At 49.7% G+C, this 26176-nt stretch overlaps 1 pseudogene; it reads left to right on the top strand.

Moving 5' to 3' along the window:
* The first annotated feature begins 18630 nt into the window (after positions 1–18630).
* Positions 18631–18727, top strand: LOC129514337 (small nucleolar RNA U13; annotated as a pseudogene).
* The last annotated feature ends 7449 nt before the right edge of the window (positions 18728–26176 follow it).

Below are 26176 nucleotides of genomic sequence, written 5' to 3'. Positions count from 1 at the left end.
CATCTGCCCAAGCACCTCCTCTGCCATCTGGGCATGCACAAGTCTTTAAAGCCCCTGTGCTGTGCACTTCTGACCCTGCCCAGGCCTAGGAATGACGTGGGATAAATCACACCGATCGCAGAGGGAGTGCAAGTAGTCTCAGCAAGCTCGGGAAAGAGGCCAGATCCTCAACCACCACCTCGTAGTGAGGAGGGCTCTAAACTCCACCCAAGGCCCTTGCATAACTCCTCTTCAGAAGAAGGAAAAGCAGAGATGCGTGTGTCGTGTGCTGCCCAGGCTCCAATGGGGCCATGCAACCTCAAAGGAGCCTCCTGTGCTAGTGCTCTGAGCCCCTGGCTTCTCTGAAATGGGAATGTTGCCCATGAGCCCTGGGCTGGGCTATTTCCTTCTTCACCACCATAGATTCAGGACCACCACCCCCTTTTCCCCATAGTGAACACCCAGCTCTGCCTGGGTTCTTCTGTTCTCAGGGCAGTAGGCCCAGTTACCATCCCGTGTGTTTCTGGGGAGGCTCCTCTGTTCCTGTCCCTGAGAACTCTCCCTACTGAAGAAAAAGGAAACAGGAGTTTAATTCCTAGCAGGGCACTCCCTCCAAAGATGGGTGGCAGTATAAATTACGGTAATGGGGGCCTGCCTTACGAGTTGCAGAGGAATTTATACCTCTCAAGTAAGCATACCGTCGCCATTCTGCCCAAAATACCACTTCCACTTTCCCTATATTTCACCATTAGGGATGCATTCCTTTGTGTTGACCCGATGCAGTATTAAGATACAGATGAAAAAAAAAAAAAGATACAGATGAGTGGGGAGATTGGGGGAGGTCCATAAGTCATGCATTCACCCGTGTAAAGGGGAGGAGGCTATGGATCAGTAGTTCTCAACCCTGGTGTATATTAGAATTATCTGGGCCACACTCCTGAATAATTGAAACTAAGTCTCTAGAGACAGGGCCCAGGCATCTGTAGTTAGCGAAAGCTGCCCAGGTCCTTCTGATGCTATGCAAGTACCAACAACTGCTGCCATGAGCAAATCTTCACAAAATATACTAGGGGTCACCCAGTAGATGGCTTGCACATTGCAGGTTGAAGCCAAAGGAGAAGCCAGCCACTGTTCAGCTGGGGCCACACCAGATTCTCCCAGCTGAGCTCTCTCAGCTGGCAGGGGCCGTTGGCCCGGTATGAGATGGATCCTCTGGCCTACTGGGGCCTTCCCAACATTCCCAGCATAGGGGCAGGAGCAAAGGACTCTGGGTTATATGGGGGAAAGAGAAGAATTTACTGATAAATGAGCGTGGACACGCAACCAGAACCCTGAGCAGCAAGCTCCCTTCTCTGGCAGGAGGGGGACATTCTAACTCAGAAATCAGGAGCAAGCACCCCGTGCATTTCAGTGTAACACATACCCTGGTCCCGCTGCCTCGGCAGCAGCCCGCCTTGAGGGATCCAGGGGAAATGAAAATTAATGGGGTGGGGAAGGTAATCAGCAGTGAGTCCCACTTTTGTTAATAACCACCCTCCATCACGGGTAGAATGAGACAGAGCGTCCATTCGAGGCCAGGGTCACCTTGGGAGAAGAGGGCGGGAGCCTAGGAGGGGGTCTCTCTCCGGCCGGGGCCTCCCCAGGTCACGGAAGATGGCCCCAGCAACACACTGGCCCTCTGGAGCTCCTGGGCCCCGAGTTTGCTTTGAAGAGGGGCTCCAAGGGCTCCAAGAGAAAGGTCCCCGGCCCGCGGGGGGCGCCTCCCAGGCCTGCCTTTGCTGAGTGGTCGTGCCCACCACCGCTCTGCTTTTGACCCTGAGACACTGCACTCCCGGGTTGCTGACCCCACCACGTCTAGCCCCTGCTGCCTCACCGCCACTGACACAGTCACCCTGAAAGACAGAGACACTTTGCGGTTGAAGGTCCTGCCAGCAGGAGGGCGGTCCCCAGCCTCTGAGTCTCTGAGCCCAGCCCCCCCGCCCCCATGGTACCTTCCCGCTGCCAACCACCCCGCCCTGCCCTGCACCTAGAAATCACCAGGCCCTATAGACAAATTGCTCTCCCAAGTTAGCTCATTGTTTCCAAATGTTTCCTCATCTCCCATCTGCTTGCTCAGCCTCCCCTGCCAGCACCGTGCTGCTCGGATGGGGAAGATGGGCACAGGAGCCCTGGTCATAGGGCTTGGGCCTGTGCTGCTGGGCCCTGGGAACCCTGCCACGTGGCTGATGTCACTGGGGGAGACCCCGCAGGTCAGCAGGGCTACGGAGCCATCTCAGCCATTTCCCATATGCCAGGCACTGGAACGAGCCACATGGATATAGCACCTCACTAATTCAGCCCCCCGAGCCAGTCAGGTCAGCGCGGTGCAGTGGGGTTAAAGCTTGGATTCTGGAACCCGGCTTTCTGGCTTCAAATCCCTGCTCTGTCACTTACTAGCTGTGTGACCTGGGGCAAGGGACCAATCTCTCTGGGTCTCAAATGCCTGCAGCTGATCTGTGACACACAAATAACAGCACCTGACATCACTGTCGTGGAGTGCCAAGAAGGCCGCATACATAAGGAGCATTTAAAAACAAAGTCAAGGGTTGCTGGAGGGGAGGTGGGTGGCAGGGCCAGGGTAACCTGGCTGATGGGCATTAAAGAAGGGCGCCTTGATGGAATGAGCACTGGGTGTTCTAGGCGACTGCTCAATCACTAAACTCTACCTCTGAAACTAATGATACGCATTTTTTAAAAATTTAAATTCTGTATTAATAAAAATAAAAATAAATAAAATAAAAATTTGAAAATTTGAAAAACAAAAAGAAAAAAGAAACCAAAAATTTTTTAATTTAAAAATAAAAATAAATAAAATTCAAAATTTTTAAAAATAAAAATGTGAAATGAATCTTTAAAATAAAAATTTTTTAAATAAAAATAACTAAAAGTAACAAATTTTAAAAATTAAATAAAAAATAAAATAAAAATTCAGAAATTTTTTTTAAAAAAAGTAATAGACGCTAAGGAAAAACAATAAATAAATAAATAAATAAATAAATAAATATTAAAAAATAAAACAAAGTCAAGTGTGTTAGTCTGGTCAGGCTGCCATAATAAACACACAGAGACCCATGGCTTACACAACAGAAGTTTATTTCTCACAGTCTAGAGGCTAGACGTCCAAAATCAACTTTGCTGGCTGATTTGGTTCCCAGTGAACTTACACTAACAGAAAGAAGCCAAAGAAAGGACAGCACAACTTGAGAGAGGCTGAGAGACAAGAGTCCCAGTGACATTGTTTAAGCTCCTGGATATAGCTGTGCCTGAAGCCAGAGTTGTGAGATTGAGCCCTGAGATCATGCTGGACCTGAGCCCTGCTTAAGACGCTCTCTCTCCCTCTCCATCTGCCCCTTCCCCCTTTTCTCACTCTCAAAAATAAATAAACAAGCAAATAAATAAATAAGCACATATGTACATACATACATAAATAAATTTGTAAAATACAGTGAAGAAACAGAAATTAGAAATTCTAAATAGGTTAGAGGCATTCAGGAGCCAGCTTGGAAATGACAGTCTTACGGTCTCCCTCTGTCATGCGGAGCCCTAGCATTAGCCAGAGGTGTATTCTAAACACGGTGCAGTGCTCCCCAAATAAATGTGGCCACTGGCCAGGCTGGGCCAGAAAAGACGATGGGATTTTCAGCATCGCAGTTTGGAGGCACTGGGCTCTTCACCGCCCAGAAATCAATGCACTATCACAGGGAGCCTCCATTTGAGAGGCACATGGCACTGATTGGGGGTGAGTCGGGCTGCAGATAGGTCAGGCAGGCCTGAATGAGCTCCTGGCCGTGTGCCCACCAGAGCAGGCTGGGTGCGAATGCTTGATTCCAAGCAGCGAATGAGTCAGGGGTCAGTAGGTAGTTAGAATGGAGATCGGCCCCTCTCGGCCCCCAAGCTCCACTCTGGGCCAGGGGCAGGACAGGAGCAGATGACCCAGGGCAGGTCTGGGCCCCACAAGGATCTGGAGCCTTCACCCACTCAAGGGAAGAGGAGTTTAAGGCTGAGGGTCTGGGCCCCTGTGGAGACTGAGAGGAGGGGTGCCCCCCCCCCCCACACACACAGTTCCCTTGCCCCTGAGAGTCTGTGGGAGAGGAGAATCAGAGTGAGTCCCCTTGGCCATGGTAGCCCCACCCCTAACCCCAATCAGAAGTAACTCCTGCAAGGAGGACCTGATGGCTAAATTCAGCGCATCTTGAGAAACCGCTACTAGGACAGAAGACAGGGTGGGGGTGCAAGGAAAGGCAGGAAGACAGCTGAGGCGGGTTTGAGCACCAGCCTGAGTAACGGACTGGGCCTCAGAGAGTGAGGGGTTCATTAGCAGGGCAAAGCCCAGGACCCCTCGGAAGAGCGGCCGGTCGCTGCTCATGCACTGTTCCCGGATCCCTCGCAGGCCGGATCAGCCCAGCTCTGCAGGATGGGAGGGAGGGCGCCCGGGCTGCCCCCTTCATCACGGGCCACCAGAACGCGTTGGCTCTCGGTTCCACTTGGCTCCTTTAATACCCGAAAGGCACAGCCTGGGCCCATCAGGGCTCTTGGGTGACAAGCAACAGGGACCAACCCTGGCCGGCGAGCTCGGAGGGGCACTGTCTGGAAGGCTGTGGGGCAGCTCTCGGAATCGGAAAGGACTCAGTGCGAGGCTCAAAAAGGCAGAGGAGAGGGACCCGGGGGAGGCGGGCAGGAGCCCGTACAGAGCCTCCTCGGTGCAGAACTCAGCCCCAGCCATTTTTCGTCCTGAGAGAGTGAATGTGAATGAGTGACCTCCGGGCGCGGGCTCACCCATTGGCCAGAAGGGAGGGGCGGTGTCAAACCCCGGGAGAATCTCATTGGCTGAACTCGAGCTGCTGCTCCACCCATTGGCCAAGCACCTTGATTGACGGTTCTGCCAAGAGCCGCCAGTGGGAGGGGAGCGGCCAGTCCCCGGAAGTAAAGCTAGAGGTCTTACCGGAAGTGGAGGGAGGCGGGAGGACCGGTGGACGGGAGAGACGAAGGAAACCCCAAGTGGCCGTCGCAAGGTCAGCAACGCCCAGGATCGGAAAGGCCGTTTTCCTGACGCTTCCAATTTACTCCGAATCTACTCGTGCTTCATCAGGTGGTCAGAGAGCATCCCTCCAGGGCCGATGTCGACGCCGACGCCGACGCCGTCGGGGAGAGGTCAGGGGGAGCCCCTGCTGGAGCTGCGCTCGCGGGCCCTCACCCTGGGCCTGTCCGTGGCCCAGACGGGGTGCTCCCGCCTTGGCTTCTCGCCCACCGCGGCCGCACGAGGCGGTGGACTCTGGACGAGGACACAGGCCCGCCACGGACTCGCCCACCGCGGCCGCGGCGCCAGAGCCCGGGGTTGACGGTGATGCCGCGCGGATTCCCGGGGCAGGGTGGGCCCGGCGGTGGGCGACACGGAGGAGGAGGAGGAGGAGGAGACGGTGTGTGGGGACTCAGGGAGCCGCCACGCTGAAGAAGGAAACCCAGGCCTACAGTCAGGCTGTGTCTCATCCCAGGAGTGACCACAAAGCCCAGGCGCCACTTGGCGGGTGTCCCTGCTGAGCTCGGGACGGAGGGGCCGGCAGATTCACAGCTGTGTGTGCCCAGGTAGCATCACGGAGTTCTCTGACCGACCTCTGGCTTCCCCTACCCTCCACCGGGTATCTTAAAACACAAGAGCCAAAATCAGGGAAAGCAGAGTGGATTTCCCATTTATTGAGCACCTCCTAAGGGCCGGGTGCTTTCCCTACAGCATCCCTAAGTCTCGGGACAACCCTGAGAGATGGACGTGCTGGCTGGCTCCACCTTACAGTCCAGGAGACGGAGGCTCAGGAAGATGAGCTGCGATCGGCGCCCAGGAGCAGCTAATAACCAAAATCCTGGCTGGAGGGCACGTGGGTGGAGGGGCGAACGGCTGCCAAGGAGCCCACTTTTCCTTCCTCCGCTGGCACAGGGACCAGTGGCACTGGGTGGCCCTGCCGCGTCTGCTGGGCACAGGATCCGTGAGCCCTGGACACCTGCCCTCGCTAAGTTATGGCCTCGCTTAACCAAAGTTTGTCAAAGGGCAACCCTGAGAGAAGAAACAGACTTATCTCGCCAGAGCCCTGCTAAAATCCCAATAAGCCCGTTGCGAGCTAGAGATTGAAGTGCGATTTTGGCATCTCTCCTCTGGTGTGGAAAGAGCTTACACTGAGTCATATTTCAAAAAGGCACAACTGACACAGTATAATCTCTGGTCTTAACTCCCCCTGACCTTGAGAGAGCAGCAATAAAGCGCAGGGGCTGCGGGGCTGGGAGGAAGGCGGGCTGCCAGGAGAATCTCATCAGGCCCTGGCCCTGGCAGCGATGCCACATCGCCGCAGGGGAGTGGCGGGGCCTCTCCTGTCATCCCGGGGGGGGGGGGGGGGGGAGACAAAGCTCCCAGCCACCGAGGGGCAGCCGCCTCCTCCTGGAGCCCCAGCGCCTCCCTGACTCAAGCCCCCTCGCCAGCCACTCCCAGGACTCACCGCCACCTCCTCCTCCTCCTCCTCCTCCTCCTCCTCCTCCTCCTCCAGGTCTCCCCCTTCCCACCCCTTTCTCTCTCCCAGTGACAATAATGAAGCTGAAAATGTCGCCAGAAAAGGCATCGATCTGTTTATCTATCACTCGCTAATCAAAAGTTTCCTGCCTCCTGTTAAAATACCAATGATTTCCTTTGCGAAATCAAACAGGTCTGTTCTCAGAGACGGGAGCGCGTCAGTGGAGACAGTTTAATTACCGCCCGTGATGCCTCTTCCCTGAATACCAATCTTTCCTAAGTTACATGATGAACACACTTTAGGGGAAAAATTAAAAAGCAGGAACTGACTAATGGTGGGCCGTCTCCCGTGGAATCGGGCTTCCCTGTTACGCGCTCTGTCCTCTCCCCGAGGCCCCTGTGATGCCAAGCACCCCACCCTAGGGAATCCCAGCACAGTGCAGGGGGGCCTACTGTTACACCCCAAGCCCCCTTGACACATAATAAACGCTAGGCTGAAGCCTGGGGATGTTAGAGGCAAAGCCTGGTGCTACATTCCAGTCCTGGTTCTGGCCACTTAATTTCTAGGAGCCTCAGTGTTCCTGCATGTAAAATGGGCATAGTGAATACCCACATCAAAGGCTGCCGTGAAGATTAAATCGAACACAACAAGCCCAACCTTGATCATACGAGAGGTCAATTAATGAGGGTGGTTATTAGCATCTCATTATAAAATTAATTAGAACATTAAATGTAACTGTAAGCAGATGTTTTTCATAGATTGATATCATATTCATATAAAATATGTGATTCCAGTTTTCTATTAAGTAGGAACATGTTCCGTGTTTTTGGTCAGCTTAATATTTTTCTGTACCTCCTACTTTCCTATCGTCAGATGTTACTTTCACAATAAAGAAATTATTTACAAACATATATGACCACAAACTGATAGGTTTTTATGATTTTAGAATGTTGTTATAAAATGTAATTAGCAGGGGTGCCTGGGTGGCTCAGTCGGCAAAGTGCTTGCCTTTGGCTCAGGTCAAGATCCCAGGGTCTGGAATTGGGCCCCATGTTGGGCTCCCTGCTCAGCGGGGAGTCTGCTTCTCCCTCTGCCGCTCCCCCTGCCCCCAACTCATGCTCTCTCTCTTGCTCTCTGTCTCAAATACATCTTTTTAAAAATTTTAAAAATAAAAATATAAAATATAAGAAGTAGTCAGCCTCCTTTATCTCCTTTATTCTTTATGAATTATTACAGGCACAGGGAACAGTATACATGAGCACACATAAGCATTGCTCCTTCCCTGACTGCCTCCTGATGAGACGAAGAAGCACAGTCACTTACACGATGTTCAAACCTCCCTCACCCCTCTCGCTGTCACCTCAGTGTGCCTCGATGAGCCTTTTCACCTCCACGTCGTCCTTCAGAAGGGTGAGCATGTCCACACCACCAAAGGGCTTGCTCCCCAGGCTCACCCAGAGTGCTGGCAGGGGGGTCCCTCTCCTGCTGATAAGCTCCTTTTGACAGGAAGAAATGACTACAACGTGACACCATTTATGGAAAAGAATAGGCACACAGTTTTCAGATTTTATATTCGCAAAAATTATAACATTATGTATAAAAATAAAAATAATTCCCCTCTTCTGTCTGGAAAAATGGTAAGGCCCACGGCCCTCACATCCCTCCACCACCATCCCCACGTCTCCATTTCTTTCTCACACGCAGGTGTGTGCACACATGTGCTCACACGTACACACACACACACACACACACACACACACACACACACACACGGCTCTCTTCCTGTCCTGATAATCTCCCACCTTCTTGTGTGGATGGAAGCCGGGTTTCCCCTGCCATTCATCACACCCCCCACTGATGCCACTCTGGACTCCTGCATCAGGGGACCAGCTGCAAGCCATGTCCCCAAATCGCTGACTCTAACCTTTCCTGGCCAGTGACCTCAGGAAGCATCTAAGCATTTGGAAATGAAGCCTGCCGGGCCCAAAAAGGGAGTCAGGTTTAGCCCTGGTGGGGGCGGTGGGGGGGGGGCTTTCTGGGCTGGTTCCCTCAAAAGACTTATCCCTGGGGCAGCTTCTTGACTTCCATCCTGCCCAGTGTCATGAATGATGCCAGGAGAGAAGGGATGCCCTTCAGGCTCTCCCAGCTCTCTCTGGGCGCTTGCTGTCAGTGCCCTGGCACAGGGGTCCTCTCCCAAGGATTCTCTTCCCATCAGAATGCAGCTGGTGGGAAACTGAGGCTCAACTGGCTTATTCCCTGCCCCCTCTGAGCCTCCAATAGAAGCTAGATGCAGGCTTCCTTTAGAGCTTTGACCCAGGAGATCCCAAAGCACCACGTACAAGAATAAGGAAGAAGACACTTTCCTGAGACTCTACCAGAAGATTCTAGAAGAGACTAAAATGTACCACACAATTCAACAGATATGCCTCGGAGTGCTGGCCCCCTGAGGGGCATTACATGACTGTGGACCACAGGCAGCGGTGACCAAGGCAGGTCTCCACCCTCAGGAGGCACACAGCCCTGCATGGACACCAGCGCCACTGCTGGCAGCTATGGCCCCAGGCTGGGAAGTACCGTGGTGGGCAGGCCAGCCTTTTGGGGGCAGAGAGGGAGTTTTCAGCAATCGTGAGGCTTGGGGGGTGGGGGGCTGGGAAGGGTGTGCAAGGGTGGAGGGCAGGCAGGGCACATGGCCCAGGGCCTGGGGAGCCCATGTGAAAGAGCTACTCCTGAGGTCACTGGGGGAGCCATCGGGCAGCTCTGAACACAGCAGTGATGTGACACTATCCCCACCTCACCTTGGCCCCACGTGGTATTTAAGAAATGCCCCCAGGAGGCTGATGTTTGGTCCTGCAATTAGGAGTGGCTGGCATCCCTGCCTGTGACCAGTGACCAGCACTAAAACCAGTGTGGCCCTGGGGCGGGGGGGGGGGAGGCACTGGGTGCAGGCTTGTGGTGGGCCTCCACTTCTGGCCTCCATCCCTGCCTCCCTCTCTGCGTCCCCTTCCTCTCCATGTGTCCTCCCTCTCTCCCTCCCTCCACCCCGTTTTCTGCTCTCCCCTCATTTCTGCCCCTCCTCTTTCCCCCCGCCTCCCTGGACAGGTCCCCCACCCACCTTCTGAGCACCTCCGGCAGCCACCAGCATGGAGAGCGAGCGGGATGTGATTTATTTTTGTGGGCTCTTCTCACTGTTGGCACACTCACAATTCCCACCCAGCTCATAATGTAAATATGACCTTTCTGATATTCATTATCAATTAAAGGAACAAATCTCCTTCTCTGAGCAGCACAAGAGACCTTTCCAGCCGAAGAGCACAAAAGGACCCCTCGGGCTGGCTTCCATCTCCATCCCATCCCCGGGCGCTGTGTGGGTGGGGTGGGTGGGGAGGCAGGGGAGGCCGGCCAGACAAATAGAAACAAACGTGGGTGGGACGTCCCTGGGAAGTCAATGCTGCAAAGGCCTGGGGCCCCCCAGCATCAGAGTCTCCAAGGCAAGTGGGCTCCCCAGTTCCTTACCCTTCTTCCCTGCTGGCTCCCCACAGGAGGACTCAGGCCCCCCACAACCCCCCTGAGCTGCAGCCACCAGAGCTCCAGCTTCTCAGGGGTCCCCTCCCTCCCATGGCCAGGGCCTGATCTCAGCCCATGGGAGGAGCAGCTTCCAGGGCCTGCACCCTGGCACCTTGTGGAAAAAAGAAGAGTTTTCACATTTTATATAGATTTGTTTACAGAAGGTCGTCTTGCAAGGAGGTATACTTTCTCCCACTAGGCCCACAGTGCCCCAGCAACCCTTCATCCCTTTTGTTATTCATCCTTCCTCCTCCTCTTCCTCCCCCTCCTAGTCATTGTGTTCTGGAAGCATCCTCACAGCTCCCTCCCAACAGCGTTTCCCAGTTTCCTGCAGGAGCCAAACAAAAGCCTCGAAGGAGCTCAGAAGCTGTGGGAACCAGCGCTGGGCCCTTCCCCTCCGGTGCCCCCTAGAGGACTCCTGCTCCCTGCTGTGTGGTCAGGGCAGCTCACCTGCAGCTCTGAGGAGGGGCTGGGGCCCCAGGCAGCCACGAGAGAGCCAAGCGAGGGGCAGGATGCCTGCCTAGGACGGTTTCAGGAAGGCGGCCTCAGAGCAACAGTCCTGCGCACGCCCCAGCCCTCTCCTGCGGCTGCACCCCCAGCGCCTCATCCCAGATCCCCCCAGAGCCCCAGGCCCACACACCACCGCCCAGGAAGAAAACCCCGACCCCCGGTCGCCTGTTGCTGTCACAGCCCGGGCCTAATTGCCGGTTAGAGAGGGGCGGCAATCCGGACCAGGCCGTGCGGCTGGCTGGGCTAACCACACCCGTCTGGGGAGCCTGGGGACCATGCTGTGTGCATTAGAGGCTCCTGGTCGCGCAAACGGCATTGGGCACGGTGGTTGCCCAAGTCTGGTTCCCATTCCTAGAGCAGCGTGCCCACCAGCAGCCAGATTCCGACGGGGAGGCGGAGAGCAGTCTGCCAGCGGGCGGTGGAAGGCACAGTTGGAAAGCCGGGGCGACACAAAGCCAGGGGAGGTAGGGGTAGGGGGGAGAGAGGGAGAGGGCAAGAGGAGACCCAAAACCCCCAAAAGATTAGGTGGTTTGGCCTCCGTGTCAGAAACGTCCTGACCTGCAGCCCACTTCGTCTCCCTATTTGCTCCTGACAAGTGGATTCTCCAAGTTCAGTCCAAGGAGAAGAGGCAACAGCTCATGACCTTGAGTCAGAATCTGTTCTGTACCCTCTGAGGCCACAGCAGCAGGGGACACAGGGTGCTCATCCCACATCCCTTTCCAGATGATAGGCAAGCCAGGTCCACGCAGGCCTTCACTAGCTGCCCTCTAGAAAGAGCCAAGGCTCCCTTGGGGGCCCGCCCGCAGCCCCTGGTGGGCCAGGAACCCTTCCTCAGGCTTCTGCCCGCCTTCCTGCCAGGGCCAGGTACACTCTGGTGACACCACAAGGCCGCTGGGGGTACTGCGGAGGGGAAACCCGGACTGGGCTCAAGAGGGGCACACAGCACCTAGAGGGTACACACACACACACACACACACACGTATTCACATATGCATACACCTGCGTGCATGCACACACATGCACACACACACCCACATGCATATGCACACACCCATACACACACTCATCACGTGCACACTTGCATACACATGCACGCACAGGAGTGCACATGTACCCAAGAGAGCAGTGTGTGATCCACACATTTGCCAACATAGCATGGGCCCCTCTGTCTGGCCACATCTCCCCTCCCAACAGCCTTGGTTGACTTAAAATGTGACCTAATTTTGGAGCTGGCAATAGGAAAGGGACTCCAGAAAGCTTCTCCTACATCATCCTGCCTCAGGGCACGACTGTTCTCTAAGCCACCTACCTGCTCACTGTCCCTTTACAACCCCTGGGTCTCCTGCCACCGGGGTATGTCCCAGATTTAGAAAACGAAGAATGGGAACATCCCATTCTTCATCCCATGTTCCCGTTGGATGGGAACATCCAATGTGCCCCTTACCAGGAGTTTAATCGATGGGTATGCCAGGCATTTTTCCAGATTTTATTCATTGCAGCATTACTTATACCAGCAAAATAACTGGAAACCACCTTATCATCCATCACCAGGGCCGGGCTGAGTACAAGGTTGTGTATCCAAGACATGACAACCAAGTATCGACTAGGGTAACAGGGATGGTGAGACTCGGCCCTTATCCCCATGGAGCTCGTAGGCCACTGTTGACATCTGCACGTGGCCACCGGTGGCTGCCCTCACCCAGAGGCACAGCCACATCCACATGGGGCATGTGGCAGCCAGGATGGAGCAACAGTGGGGAGCTCTCCCGGGTTAGGAATACAGTATCAGCAGCAGCATGGAACAATCATTGTGCCGGCTTCCTTTCCGCCTTGCTGGGATGAAACATGCCTTCAGCTGAAAGTTCAGCTACCATTACAAGCTTCCCCGCTGAAGGGAGCATTACAGCCCAGACAGGGGCCAGGAAGGAGTCACTTTAGCAATTACATTTGCTATCCATTGTATCTATATCATTAACCTCATTAACCTCGGGGCAATTTTTAAGCCCAAAACATTGTGGCTTAAATAAACAAGAAGCATGTATTATCTCGCACAGTGTCTCTAGGTCAAGAATCTGAGAGCAGGGACTGAGAGCGGCCCTGGCCCAGGGGCTCCTCATCTGGCTGCAGTCAGGATGCCAGCCAGGATTGTGCTCATCAGAAGGCTTGACAGGGCTTGGAAAATCCATTTCTGAGGTGGGCATGGAAGCAGCTGTGGACAGGAAGCCCCGGTGCCTTCCCCCTCGAGCTGCTTGAGCTTCCTCACAAAATGGCAGCTGCTGTCTCCAGAGCACGTGGCCCCAGTAAAAGTAAGCTGAAAGCCACAGTGTCTTGCGTGCCCTGACTTGAGGCGGCAACCATCATTTGCACAGTATTGTATTGGTTACGTGTCCTTTCTATTTAGTATGCAAGGGAACTACTCAAGGGATGACTACCAGGAGGTAGGGCTCACTGGTAGGGCCATCTTGGAGGTTGGTTAGCACGGTAAGTAATATTCAGATTTGGCGACCCTGAGCGCCACCACCCTGATCTGCCCCACCCTACCCCTGGTCTCTGGTCCCCTCATCTGTCCCACAAATGTTCCCACTTGCAATCATCTCTCAAGTTTCCTTTGGAAAGGAAGAGATTGTAAATTGATTTGTTCATTTATTGAAATAGTACCCCTACTATCATTCTGCATTGAAGGCCCTCATACCCTCTCCCATCTCGTGTCTACCGCGTCCCTTTCACACCCTATGTTCCTGCTAACTTCTATGACCTAAAGATCCCTAAATGTGGATGCTCACACCTGCTCCCTGCAGGCTGTATGTTTTAAAAATAACTGTGTGACCTTTGACAGGTTTCTTGACCTCTCTGGGCTTCCCTTTCTTTATCTGTAAAATGGGGTGACTAAAAGTACCTGCCTCTCTGGGAATAAAGTGAAATAATACATGTCAAGTACTTAGGACAGCACCTGGCTTGGAGTAAGCACTATTAATATTCTCATTGTTGTGACCCTGTCAACACCTTATCCTCCCCTGGGAACCCCCTCTTCTTTTTTTAAAAAAATATTTTATTTATTCATTTGTGAGAGACACACAAGAGAGGCAGAGACATAAGCGGAGGGAGAAGCAGGCTCCCCATGGGGAACTGGATACGGGGCTTGATCCTGGGACTCTGGGATCACACCCTGAGCCCAAGGCAGATGCTCAACCGCTGAGCCACCCAACCCTCTTTTCAACTCCACTTATCAGCATCCTACTATTCCTTTCCATAAAGCCCCCCTGGATCTCCTCACCATCTCTGCCAGAAATGAATCTCCAGTCCCCTGCACTACTGGAGCCCATTCTTGCCTTCCTCAGCCTGGTGACATTCTGTCTTGTGACACCCAGCTCTTCACCCTCTCAATCCCACCCCACCCCCACCCCACCCACAGCTTAAATGCCAGCTCCTTGAGACTCCCCCAAGCCTCCAGCACACAGTGGGGGTGAGTGGGAGTCCCCCTCCCGGAGGATCGGTGAAGAGGTGTTGAAGAAGACCTGGGAGAAATGAATGAGCAGAGACAAGTGGGGCACACCTGAATCTCTGCAAGATGAGATTTTGATGCTGCTTCCTTTTTTCCAGAGCCTGCTTTCTCAGCTACAAAAGATAACTTTAAACTTTTTTGAGTGCACCATTCAATAGCATCAGGTATATTACATTGTTGTGCAACCATCACCACCATCCTTCTCCATAAACCTTTCATCTTCCCAAACAGGACTCTGTCCCTATCAGACGGTAAGTCCCCATTCTCCCCCCCCACATTTCTACTTTCTTTTTCCATGAACTCAACTCTGCTGTGTGCCTCATATAAGTGGAATCAAGTAATATTCGTCCTTTGTGTCTAGCTTATTTTTCTTGGCAAACTGTTTCAAGGTTGTAGCACATACCTGAGTTTCCTACCTTTTTAAGGTTGAATAATACTCCTCTGTGTGTTTGTATCACATTGTATCGATCCATTTATTCATTGATGGACTTTGGAGCTGCTTCCACCTTTCAGTTATTGTGAATAATGCTGCTATGAACATGGGGTGTATGGATATCCGTCCCAGCCCCTGCTTTCAATTCCTTTGGATGAACACCCAGACCAGAATGGAATTGCTGGATCATATGGTAAGTCTACATTTACTTTTTTTGAGGCATGCCACACTGTTTTCCACAGCAGCTGCACCACTGTATACTCCTGCTGGCAATGCACAAGAGCTCCAATCTCTGCACATTCTCACCAGCACCTGGTGTTTTCTGCTTTGTTTCATTTTCTGGTTTTTAATAGCCATCCTCATGGATAAGAAGTGCTTAAGTCTTATCCTTTATGGCTCTTGCCATTATTGGCCAAGAAAAACTTCATGGTGCCTGGAACATAGTAGCTACTCCATGAATGCTGGTAACTTCCATTATGTAATGCTTTGGCTCATGGGACTGTCACTGGGAGGGAAGGACACTAAAGGCCAGTCATTGGCTCAAGAGGCAAAGACTCCACTTTGCACCCAAAGCCAGATTCCAAAGTGTTAACCAGCACCAGCTCTGTCATCTTTCCTTTTGCCCCTTTGCTAGGTGACTCATATACCACACATCTGCCTCTATTTGTGGCCTTGGTCTCTTCTGTTCCCTAAGGACCCCTTGAAGAGAAGTAAGTGACCTCACCAAATGTAGCGATGGGAGTGACCTAGGAATAAAGGGATCCCCGGCCAGAGCTCTCAGAGACAAGTTGCTGAGGGATCAGCTTGGGTTCAGTGTTCCACAAGGAAGCAAAGGTTCTCTCCCAAGACCAGTTTATGAAGCACAGTTTCAGAGGCTGGTGAGTCCAGGTCATAGTCGCTCTGCTTTGCTTGGTACCCTAAACTGTCAGAGAGCTGCAAAAGCTCTCTCCTTTTGCATTCTTCTCTCCAGTTGAGCTGACCCTCCAGGGCATGCTCACTTGTCTCCTGGAAGCTCTCAAACAAGGCGCCACATGGTGCGGCGGCTAGATAAACCTAGGTTCTCAATCCAGATCTATCTCCTGCCAGCTGTGCCAACTGGATGAATTACTTCACCTTTCCTAATCTAGGTGAGGGGGGAAGGGTGAGAACGTTCCATGCCCCACCCACCCCTTCACCCTCAGCCACAAGGGTAAAAATCTTGCCACATCTGCCACCCTGAGGTGCTACAACAGCTCTGGCTTCATTTGGAGGGAAAATTCTCATGGACAGATTGGGATTTTCATCATAGAATCTCTCCTCACAAAGATCCCCAGACCTGTTTACAGAAGGTGATACATGAGGCAGAGTCCTCCTTTTTTAAGGACAGCAGAGCTACTTTCTTCATCTGGTTCAACTCAAAGCACTGCCTTCCAGCCAAACTCAGCTCCAGGAGTGGCCTTCCCTACTGCAACCCAAAGGAGCATCTTCAAATGTACCAAAGTGATTGGGACTTGGATGTTTCTAGTTATTGTCAACAATGTGATCAACATTTCCAGCTGAGGAGGGACCCCCAGCACATAAGTCAGACAGAAGAGCACCTGCTCCAGTTGAGATGGGAATTTGAGGGGTCACAGTAGGAAAGGGTGGTGATTGGGTACAGGGAGTGATGTGTAGCTAAAACTGGTAACATGGTTTTGTTTCCACTTCTTTTTTTAAAGATTTTATTTATTTATTCACAAGAGACACAGAGAGAGAGGCAGATACACAGGCAGAGGGAGAAGCAGAGGGAGAAGCAGGCTTCCTTCAGGGAGCCTGATGCGGGACTTGATCCCAGGACCTCGGGATCACGACCTGAGCCAAAGGTAGGTGCTCAACCCCTGAGCCACGCAGGTGCCCCTGTTTCCAATTTTTTAAAGTAATCTCTATCCCTAATGTGGGGCTTGAACTCACAACTTTGAGATCAAGTATCTCATGCTCCCTGGAATAAGCCAGCTAGGCACCCCGTTTCCACTTCTTTAACAGGTATTTTTTATGTACTGCAAATGATACTGCTCTCCTTTTGTAGAATTCATGTATTTTCCTCTGAAATAATCTATTTAAATAAAAGAGTAATCCTTTGGATGGAAGGTATTAAGTAAATAACTATATAGTACTCAAAAGTGTCAAGATGGCCATCAAGATAGGGGTGTTTGGAGAAAGGGATCTAGCAGGCCAAGGATGATTACAAAGAGCGCCTTTACTTCTACATATTTGCTTCCATCAAGTAATTAGTGCCAGTGATTATACAGAGTGGTTCGGGCTGTGCTGGGCTGTGCTATTGCAGTCTGCTGCCAACTCAGCACGACCGCCAGCCATCTCCTTCCCAGGATTCCTGGGCAGCTGAGACTACATTTCCCAGAACCCCCTATGCAAGCAGGGGTGAGAACCTGTGAGAAGTTCGGAGGTGGGACCTGCAAGGTGGAAGAAAAGTCATTTTTCTTTGGAGGCAGTTGGCAGCCAAGTGCTTAAGATGATGTGGGGTTTAAGCAGCTTTCCAGAGAACTTCAGGAATGACTTACTTTGGTGCTACAGACTGAAGGAGTGAGGAGGAGCTTCCTAGATTTTAAGAATTGCAGGAACTTGCCGACAAACTCTTGAATAATCACTCACGTATGTGCTAAAATGACATTATAGGAGCTCTGGAAATCAGTCAAAGATCCACAGCAACCTATCCCCAACCAAGAAAAAGTCACATTCAGCTGGTGGAAAATATGGTCTTTTTACTGGCCCTTGCCTGGCATTGCATGGTACAATTTAGGGGAAGAAGTAGCCTGTTTCTCAGTTCCCTTCTAGAAATAAACAAGAGCAGGGTGGACCTAATTTGCAATGCTCTAACCTGTGTGGGGGCTGCCAAAGGGATTCGCCTTCTGACCAGGAGCTCACGCTCATGCTCACGTAAGGATTCACAACCTGGATCTCAGGCAGGAAGTGGTGAATGTGGCTCAGGAAAATTCAAGGGGACTCCAGACCTGCAGAGTCCTGATGCCAGCGATTATTGCTTGGGGAAGCAGGTAAGGTCTGAGAAGAAAGTGGAGACATTTAAAAGCAATCACCTATATGGAACAATACACAGGCCCAGGGGAGACCTATGTCCAGAAAAGCCCTGAGAAGACCTCAAACTTTCATGTGAGGCTGATCCCCAGGCTCGGTACTTGCCCTGCTGGTTGGTGAAGGTCCTGCCTGCCAGTCCACAAAGACTGGAAGAGGTGGCTGATTTTTTTAACACCCAATTTTAAACGAAGATCATGAAGTTTACAAAGAAACAGGAAAACACGGCCCACACAAAGGAACAAAATAGATCTCCAGACACAGTCCCTGAAAACATATGGGCATCAGACTTGCTAGGCAAAATCTTTACTTTTTTTAATGTTTGATACGCTTTAATTTTTACATATTATTTAATACATGCTATTTAATAAACATATTATTCATCTTACATTGTTCCCCCCCCCAAGTTTGCTAATATAATCAAGCTATTAATTCGGTTTTTTTCCTTTGTTAATTTGTGAGCTCTAACATGCTTTACCATTTCGTAATGGTTGCCTCAACTTTCCAACACATAGGCCTCTACCATTATTTGAACACATGATTTTTCCCTTATTAGGATTTAAAGCTACACCAATATTTTTATTTAGAATATTTTCTTATTTACTTGGAATACTTTCATTTTTCTCCCTCTACTAAATTCATATTTTCCCTGATAAGGTCTTTAGAATGTGTTTACTTCTCTGCACTCTTTTTTTCTATCCATAACTCTTCTTTCTTTTTTTTAAATTTAAATTCAATTTGCCAACATATAACATTTAGCGCTCATCTCATCATGCGCCCTCCTTAATGCCCATTACCCAGTTACCGCATCACCCACCCCCTCTCCCCTTCAGCAACCCTGTTTGTTTCCCAGACTTAGGAGTCTCTTATGGTTTGTCTTCCTCTCTATTTTTTCCCCACACAATTGCCCTCCTTCCCTTATGGTCCCTTCCACTATTTCTTATATTCTACATATGAGTGAAGCCCTCTAATAATTGTATTTCTCCACCTGACTTATATCACTCAGCATAATGGGCAAAATCTTTAACAGAACTGTCTTAAACATCATTTTGTATGTCATAAGCACTATGAGTGTGCATGCCATGGCCTGATGTGCGTCTCCCTCAAACCTTATGACCTTGGCACATTACCCATCTAACACACACAAAAAAAAACCCTATCTGAAATAGGCTCTAACAGCTAAAAGAAAACACAAAGAACTAAAAGAAGTCAGGAAAATAATATGTGAACAAAATTTGCACATGAACAAGAGACTGAAACGATTTTGAAAGAACCAAGAGGAAAATTGGAGGCCGAAAAATAGAGTAACTGGAAAATTTACTCATGTGGTTAAGAGAACAAGCAGAGGAAACCATCAACAAACTTGAAGAGGAGTCATTTGAAATGATGAGTGTGAAGAGCAAAAAGAATGAAGAAAAGCAACAAGAACCAAAGGGACATATGAGATACCACTAAACAGGCTAACAGATGCATCATGGCAGTCCAGGAAGGAGAAGAGGGTAATAAAGGAGCAGAGAGTTGAAGAAATAATGACCTCAAAGTCCCAAATTTTGAAAATACATGGATCTACCTATCCAAGAATCTCAACAAACTTCCAAGTTTATTCAAGGAAAAATATGCACGCCCATTCATCCAAAAATCTGGCTTCTGAGGAATTTTTCCATATAGAAATATGATCATCTTAAACATGAACATGGGTGGATAATCAGCTGCAAGTATTTGTCACAGCCATTTTGTAATTGTGAATAGTTGGATCAACCTATACTTTCAACAAGGAGTTTGGGTAAATAAATCATATCTGTAAGATGGGACATTGTGCAGCCATTACAAAATGTTGACAATGTCCACAATTGAACATAAAGAAAAGAGAGGGGCTTATAGGCATTCTAATTTTTGTAACGCAATATATATGTCTATATATGTAACAAGATTTGGAGAGATAGCCATGAAAGAAGGAATAGTAGGTTTTGTCTGAATGCATGGGATTAAGGATGTGCTTTTGTTTTCTTCATTTTGCTTCCGTTAAAAAAAAAAAAACAACTATGAGAATAGCTAGGATAGAAAAGACAAAAAATAACAAGCATTGGCAAAAATATGGAGAAAAGGGAACCCCTGTACACCATTGGTGGGAACATAAATTGGTGCAGCTACTGTGGGAAACAGTATGGAGATTCCTCCAAAAATTAAAAATAGAACTACCACATGATTCAATACTTCCACTGCTGGGTATTTACCCAAAGGAAAACAGTAATTCAAAAAGATATGTGCATCCCAATGTTACTGCTGCATTATTTACAATAGCCAAGATATGGAAGCAACTGAAGTATCCATTGGTAGATGAAGGGATAAAGAAAATGTGGTATATGTATACAATGGAATATTATTCAGCCATAAAAAAGAATGAGATCCTGTCATTCGCAGCAACATGAATGGACCTAGAGGGCATTATGCTAAGTGAAATAAATCAGACAGAAAAAGACAAATGCTACATGATTTCCTTTATATATGAAATCCAAAAACCAAAACAAATGAACAAACAGAAAAACCCAAACAGCCTCTTCAATAGAGAGAACAAATGGGTGGTTTCCCAGGGGGTGATGGAGGGAGGTAGGCGAAACAAGGGGATTAAGAGGTACCAACTTCCAGTTATAAAAGAAATAAGTTATGGAGTCGAAAAGTACAATACAGGGAATCTAGCCAATAATACTGTAATAATGTCGTATGGTGACGGATGGTGACTACACTCACCATGATGAGCATTTTTTAAAAACTATTGGATTTATAATAAGAGATAAAGCAGGCTATTTTAAAATGAGCCACATACCGAGGAAGTGTCAGAAGTGGGATTCGAACTTCTTTTGCTCCCAGTACACCATGCTGCCTTCTGTCCCAGCACCAAATGTCCTGCTGTTGAGTTTCCCTTCACCTAGAATGGCCTCTTTCTCAGGGGATGCCTCCCACCACGATGTCTCAATGAGGGCTCCCTTCATAATTTAAAGTGCTTTATCAGGCCTAGGGAGGATTTGTCAGCTGAGAAAACCTAAAGTTTCATCACTCGGTGGGCTTTCTAATCTAAATTAGCTATTACAGAACCTAGCTTTTTTGCTTCTGGATGCTAAACCTCAACCACCATTTCATTTCGCCTGCAAATAAGAAAGCCACACACTCTGCAAGCCACACCTGCTCCATGCCCTCTTCAGACCTCCTTCACCAATCATGAGTGCAAGAGCCATGTATCAGGATGACCCAACGGTTAAAGCTGAATATTCTCATTTCTGAGTTTGTCAAGGTGTCTTCACAAATTTCCTCCTTAATTTACATAATTTCCCCTAGCATCGCCTTCCCCCCAAGGGGCTTTGGATATCAAACATAAACAGGAAATACAAGTCAGTCCCCTCACCTTTGCCAAAGCCTAAATGAAATCAAATAAAAAAAGTAATAAAATAAAATGAATGATGATCATTACCTTGCCATGGCTATTTCAGAGTAACAAGGTCTGACAAGTATTAATTCACCATGCAGCCATATACATGCCCAGATTATATGATGCTATACTCACTTTCCAGTACCGGGGACTGAGATGTTTTCATCCCAAAGAATCTTTAGCATTCAAGTTTAGGAACTTTGAACTGTGCAGTCAGTTTCTGCAAGGATAAAATTCCACCAGGAAAGGGATTCAGACAGAAGTCAACTGATGGATGGCTCCCCTCGGAATCTGCAGCTTTTAAAAATAAAATCGATCTCATCACAAATCCAGGAATACTTTGTCACCAAGAGTAGAAAACAGGACCACTGGAAAGCCCCGTACTCACAAACGATGCTAAAGCCTCGAAATCACGAACTAGGGAATAGCAAAGAAGCCTATTTTATAGGTGAGGACAGATGTTTTCCTGGCACACTCTTTCAAGTTTCAAGAGAACCCCAATGTCTAGAGCAGCAATGCCATTGGTTAGAAAACTCATCTTGGGTTCAACAGGGCAATGAGGGTGATCTTCTCTGGGCCTGGGGTTTCCTAGGAAAGAGCTCGTCTTATACTAATAAGGCAGGAGCAACAAAAGTACACAGTCAACCTCTGGAAAAGAAGGAAAAATCAAGAAATGAAGGAAGCCCCAGGTTTCCAGGCAGAGGCTGAAGAATAGAGTCGACTCTCTGTAGTACTACTAGTCGGGAGATACAAAATAGAAGGATCCAGAATCAAAGTCCTAAGAGTGTAATGTCCACCCACAAGAACTACTTTTGTATTCCTAGCAAACTACAACCTTACACTAAAACTTCTAAAAGGGAAAATGTGTAGGTCAAACCCATACCAAGGGAAAGCAAGAAAAAAAGAAAAAGAAGAAAACAGGGTAGCGGGGGTGTTGTCATTGGACTCTTAGGGCATCGGGTTTGTGGCTGCCAGCCTTTCCTTTTCAGGGGTTATTAAAATTTTTGAGATATATATATTATTTATATATAAAATATAAGTATATAAGAACCTATAATATATAAATATGTAAGTATATGTAATATGTAAGTATATGTAATATATAAATATATGTAAGTATATATAATATATATTCACAGTCCAAAATGTGAAAAGAAAACCATAAAATTAAAATTAATCGGGGTTTCATTAAAGTGTCTGCAAAACTTAATGTTATATCAACCTCATTAATGGCTAAGTTTAGCATTCATAAAAATTCCATTATGTTGGAAAACAGTTTGAAGGGTAGATATTTCTCCCTGTGCAGGGATTCCTAGGTGCAGCGATTGCCAAGAGATCTCAACCATCATAAACAAAACGGAGGTACTCAGAGCCCAAGCATTCCAAAGGCAAAACGATGTTTAAAAATCTTCTGGGCAATCGTAGCGAACGTGCGAGGTGGGTGCACTGCAATAGGAGCGTTGTGAGGCGGGGAGGGGTCTCGGAAGGTGAGGGTGACTCCGCGTCAAAGCAGCCCTGGCCCTGGGCCACCTCGGAGCCCCGGAGGCAGCAGCCAGGGGAACTGGCTCAGCAGCACCCCCACCCCAGTCCCTGGTCGGGTGGCCCTAGTGGCCCTAGTGCTGCCCGGCTCCCAGGCTCCCAGCGCCTCCCTGGCTAAGCTCCCACCTCTCTCTTAAGCTTCTATCACAACAACAGCCCCAGGGCCAGACCCCTAATTGTCAGCTTCTTCTAAGTGCCAGGAAAAAAACCCTCTCCAGTCCTCCTCCCCCCTCCCCAGCACAAGCCCAGGGGGTCAGGCAGGTTCAAAAGGTGAAATAAATGAATCTTTACACATTATAAGGACCCAAGCAACATTCTCTGTGGCATTAATGCCTGAAATGGCAGCAAGTAAAAGCAGGTGTGCTGGGCGCCCTGTCAGCTAATGACACTGATAAGCTTGCCATGCCCGGTTCTGCTTCATTTCAAACAGACTGCTGGAAAAAAAAAAGGAGGGGAAAGCCAGAGCAGAAATAATTGCGGGAGCTTCCAGTGAGCTCAGAGAGCCTGCAGGCAGAGACCAACGTGCCTGATTTCATCCTCTTCCTTTTATTTCTAGAACCTTAAACGTTCTGCTATTATAAAAGTCATCATGTCAGCCTTCTCCCCAGCCTCTCCGCTGCCCATTTTCAAATTGTATCAATTGCTAAGGCTTTTGGGCTGAAGGATTTTCATCTTGATTTATGGTTTCTGTGCTTTAGAGAGGAAGCAAGCCCCACTGACCTGATTCGAGCATGGAGGCCGCCGTCCTGGGCACGTGTCTATAATCGGATCCTCCCAAAAGCCGGGAGAAACCGGGCAAGGCTTGGTGTCTCTTGTTTCCCTTTTCTTTCCTTTTTTTCTTTTCTTTCCTTCCTTCCTTTTTCTCTCTCTTTCTTTTTTAAAAATACTATTATTAGGAGAGCAAATGGCAGGTGAACAGCACTGTCATCAATCTCCAGCTCAAGTGGGTGAAGGGTAGTCTTTGATCCTTAGCAGTGATTTGGCGGGGTGGGGGGGCAGGCTCTCGGTTCTTGAGGGTACCGATGACCACTGGCTTGGGCACCCGGACCCGGGAAATAAGGCCCAGCGGGGACCTTGCAGAGGAGCTGCTCCAAACTACTACCTTCTAAGCAAAGAAACCACAGGGTTGGAGAACAAGTGCTGTGCTGGCCTTTTGAACCAGAGGGCTGCATACGCAGTTAAAAATGAATAAATACCTACCTACCTACCTACATACACACGCACCTAAATGCCCATTTCTGCAAGCCCACGGGCGTGCGGGGAGCGCTCCCACGGCACTCTCCAAGCTGGCCGGTGGGGGCCCCAGGGCGTGGGGTGTTAAAATGTTCAGCTGAGTCATGGGGAGGGCTTGGGAACAAAAAGCAACAGTCCGCTTGGCACAGTGTCCAGCCACCAGGGCTCTGGAATAAAGGATCTGCTGGCTTTGTCATGCAGAGAGATGCGTGCTGGTCCCACCTGTCACCCATCGCCCCCGTGGGGGCAGCAGGCAGGAAGGGAGCCAGGAGATAGGGGACCGAGAAGGGGGTCCCTCCCCCACCCTGGGGGGCTGCGCGGAGCGGGTTGTGAGCCGGGGCAAGCTCAGGCCAGCGCGCGCGCTCGGGGAAGGCCCGAGACCCTGGTAGACGTCAGGTCGGTTCAGGGGCTGCTCGGTGCGGGCGCAGCCAAACGCACAGGTAAGTTCATCAGGCACCTGCTCTGAATTGATCGCGGGGCTCCGGGGATGAGGATGGGCGCCCCAGAGACATGAGGCCCCCCTCCAAGGTTCCCCACAGTCTCTTTCTTTGCTAATTCTCTCCAGTTAATCTAAGTGTGCCTGTTACAGGCCTGTTGACTTCCAGCTTTGCTTTTCCGAGCCTCACCTCAATAAACAAACAAATAATAAACATTAAAAAAAAAAAAATCACACCTCCCCGAGACTGGAGCCCCTTGCAAAGGCACCAGCAGGAGAGGTGGCTCTCTATGGCCCACGTCAAACTGGCGAGAAATCAACCCTGGTGTTGAGAGACAGAGAAAGAGAGAGAGAGGGAGAGAGAGAGGGAGAGGGAGAGAGAGGGAGAGAGAGGGAGAGAGAGGGAAAATGCTAATTGTACCAGGGACGCTGACAGACTTGACAGTGTCTTCATTGAGAAATTGCCATCTGAAGTTCTCCCGGGCTCCTTCAGACACCGGAGGAGAGGCAGGAGGGAACCTGACAGGAAGTGAGGATTCGAGACTTCAAATACAAACATTATGAAAAACAAGCAACATCTGCAAACAGTAAGTACTTATTTATATTTTATGGAGTGTGTGCCTGGGATTCTGACAGGTTTTTAAACAGAGACCATATTAGGCCCATTCAGAGGGGAGAATGTCCCTTTTAAAAATGCATTACCCCGCTGCTCGGGCAGGTCGGCGGGCTCCGCAGGCCTCAGGTGAGCCCTGACCCCGCCCGACCTGGTCTAACAAAACACACATGCGGGTTTGCAATGGGACCGTTTACGGCTCCCCTCTCAAGGTCAGCGCAGGCGGGCGCTGGAGGGTTAGTATTCAGCAGGCTTCTCCCTCCGCTGACAGAGCCGCTTTGAACTTTTCCCTTTTGAACAAATAGGACGGGAAACCGCAAAGAAACAAGTGCTGGGAATCATAGAAGAGAGTGCGCGCCGCAAATAAATAAATAAGCCGCAAATAAATAAATAAGTGGCCAGCCGTGTCCCCGGCAAATGAAAGGCACCACTCCTGGATTTCCAGTGTCTCCCTGCATTTGGGGCAGATGAGAAACTTTAAAATAAAAACAACAGAATAAGCCGGCTCTCTTTTTCTTCCCCCACTCCGAAGGACGAAGCCTTTATTTTTGACAACAAATAAGAAAGCAGTTGGCAGGTATGGTGTGCTGTGCACCATGAAATATTTAGTAAGGCGGTAAGGACTCCCCGGACAGCTTAAGAAAACCACGATTATATTCAGAGAGAAAGCCATGAACAAACAGAGGGGGGGAATACAAAGAAAGATAAAGGAAGGCCTTTCATCAGGACTTCCTGTCCAATAATGCAGCCAGGCTTGATCCATATGTTTTGAGAAAAATCAAAGTGTCACAACTATCCAAAATGTCAATAGCTCCGGTAAGGAATATTGTCTAACATTTTCTATTACACCGTTCAAGAATTTGCCTCCCAGCACAATTTGGAAGAAAACACTCTTTTATTTCAAAAACACTCAAAGAAAAGAAAGGAGTTGGGGGGGGGGGCGGGAGAAGGAAGGGAAACAAGGCGCATTTCAGTGCCGCGTGTAATACAATAATGCTCTGGGCTCCCAAACCAGCCTGAAAGCCGATCCTCTGATGAAAGTGAGTTCTCCTCCACACCTCTCCTCTGTTCTGTCCTTTCTTTGCAGACACTCTCGCAAAGGCACTTCCTGGACAGTTGGATGTAACGGAGCAATCTCCGTGCAGCAGGAAACCAGAGAAGGTGGACTTTCAGCAGCCCTCATATTTGGATAATCCCGCATAATGATTTCAGGGCTGCGTCTGGAAAGCTCCACTGGCTCCCCTCCACGCTAGGCGCCTGGCCCTGCTGGTTGACCCCCGTTAACGGAGGGGGAGAGAGAGAGAGAGAGAGAGAGAGAGAGAGAGAGAGAGAGAGAGAGAGATC

This window comes from Nyctereutes procyonoides, unplaced genomic scaffold (genome assembly GCF_905146905.1).
Source record: "Nyctereutes procyonoides isolate TBG_1078 unplaced genomic scaffold, NYPRO_anot_genome, whole genome shotgun sequence".
NCBI lineage: Eukaryota > Metazoa > Chordata > Mammalia > Carnivora > Canidae > Nyctereutes > Nyctereutes procyonoides.
This window is presented reverse-complemented; position numbering and strand designations above follow the sequence as displayed.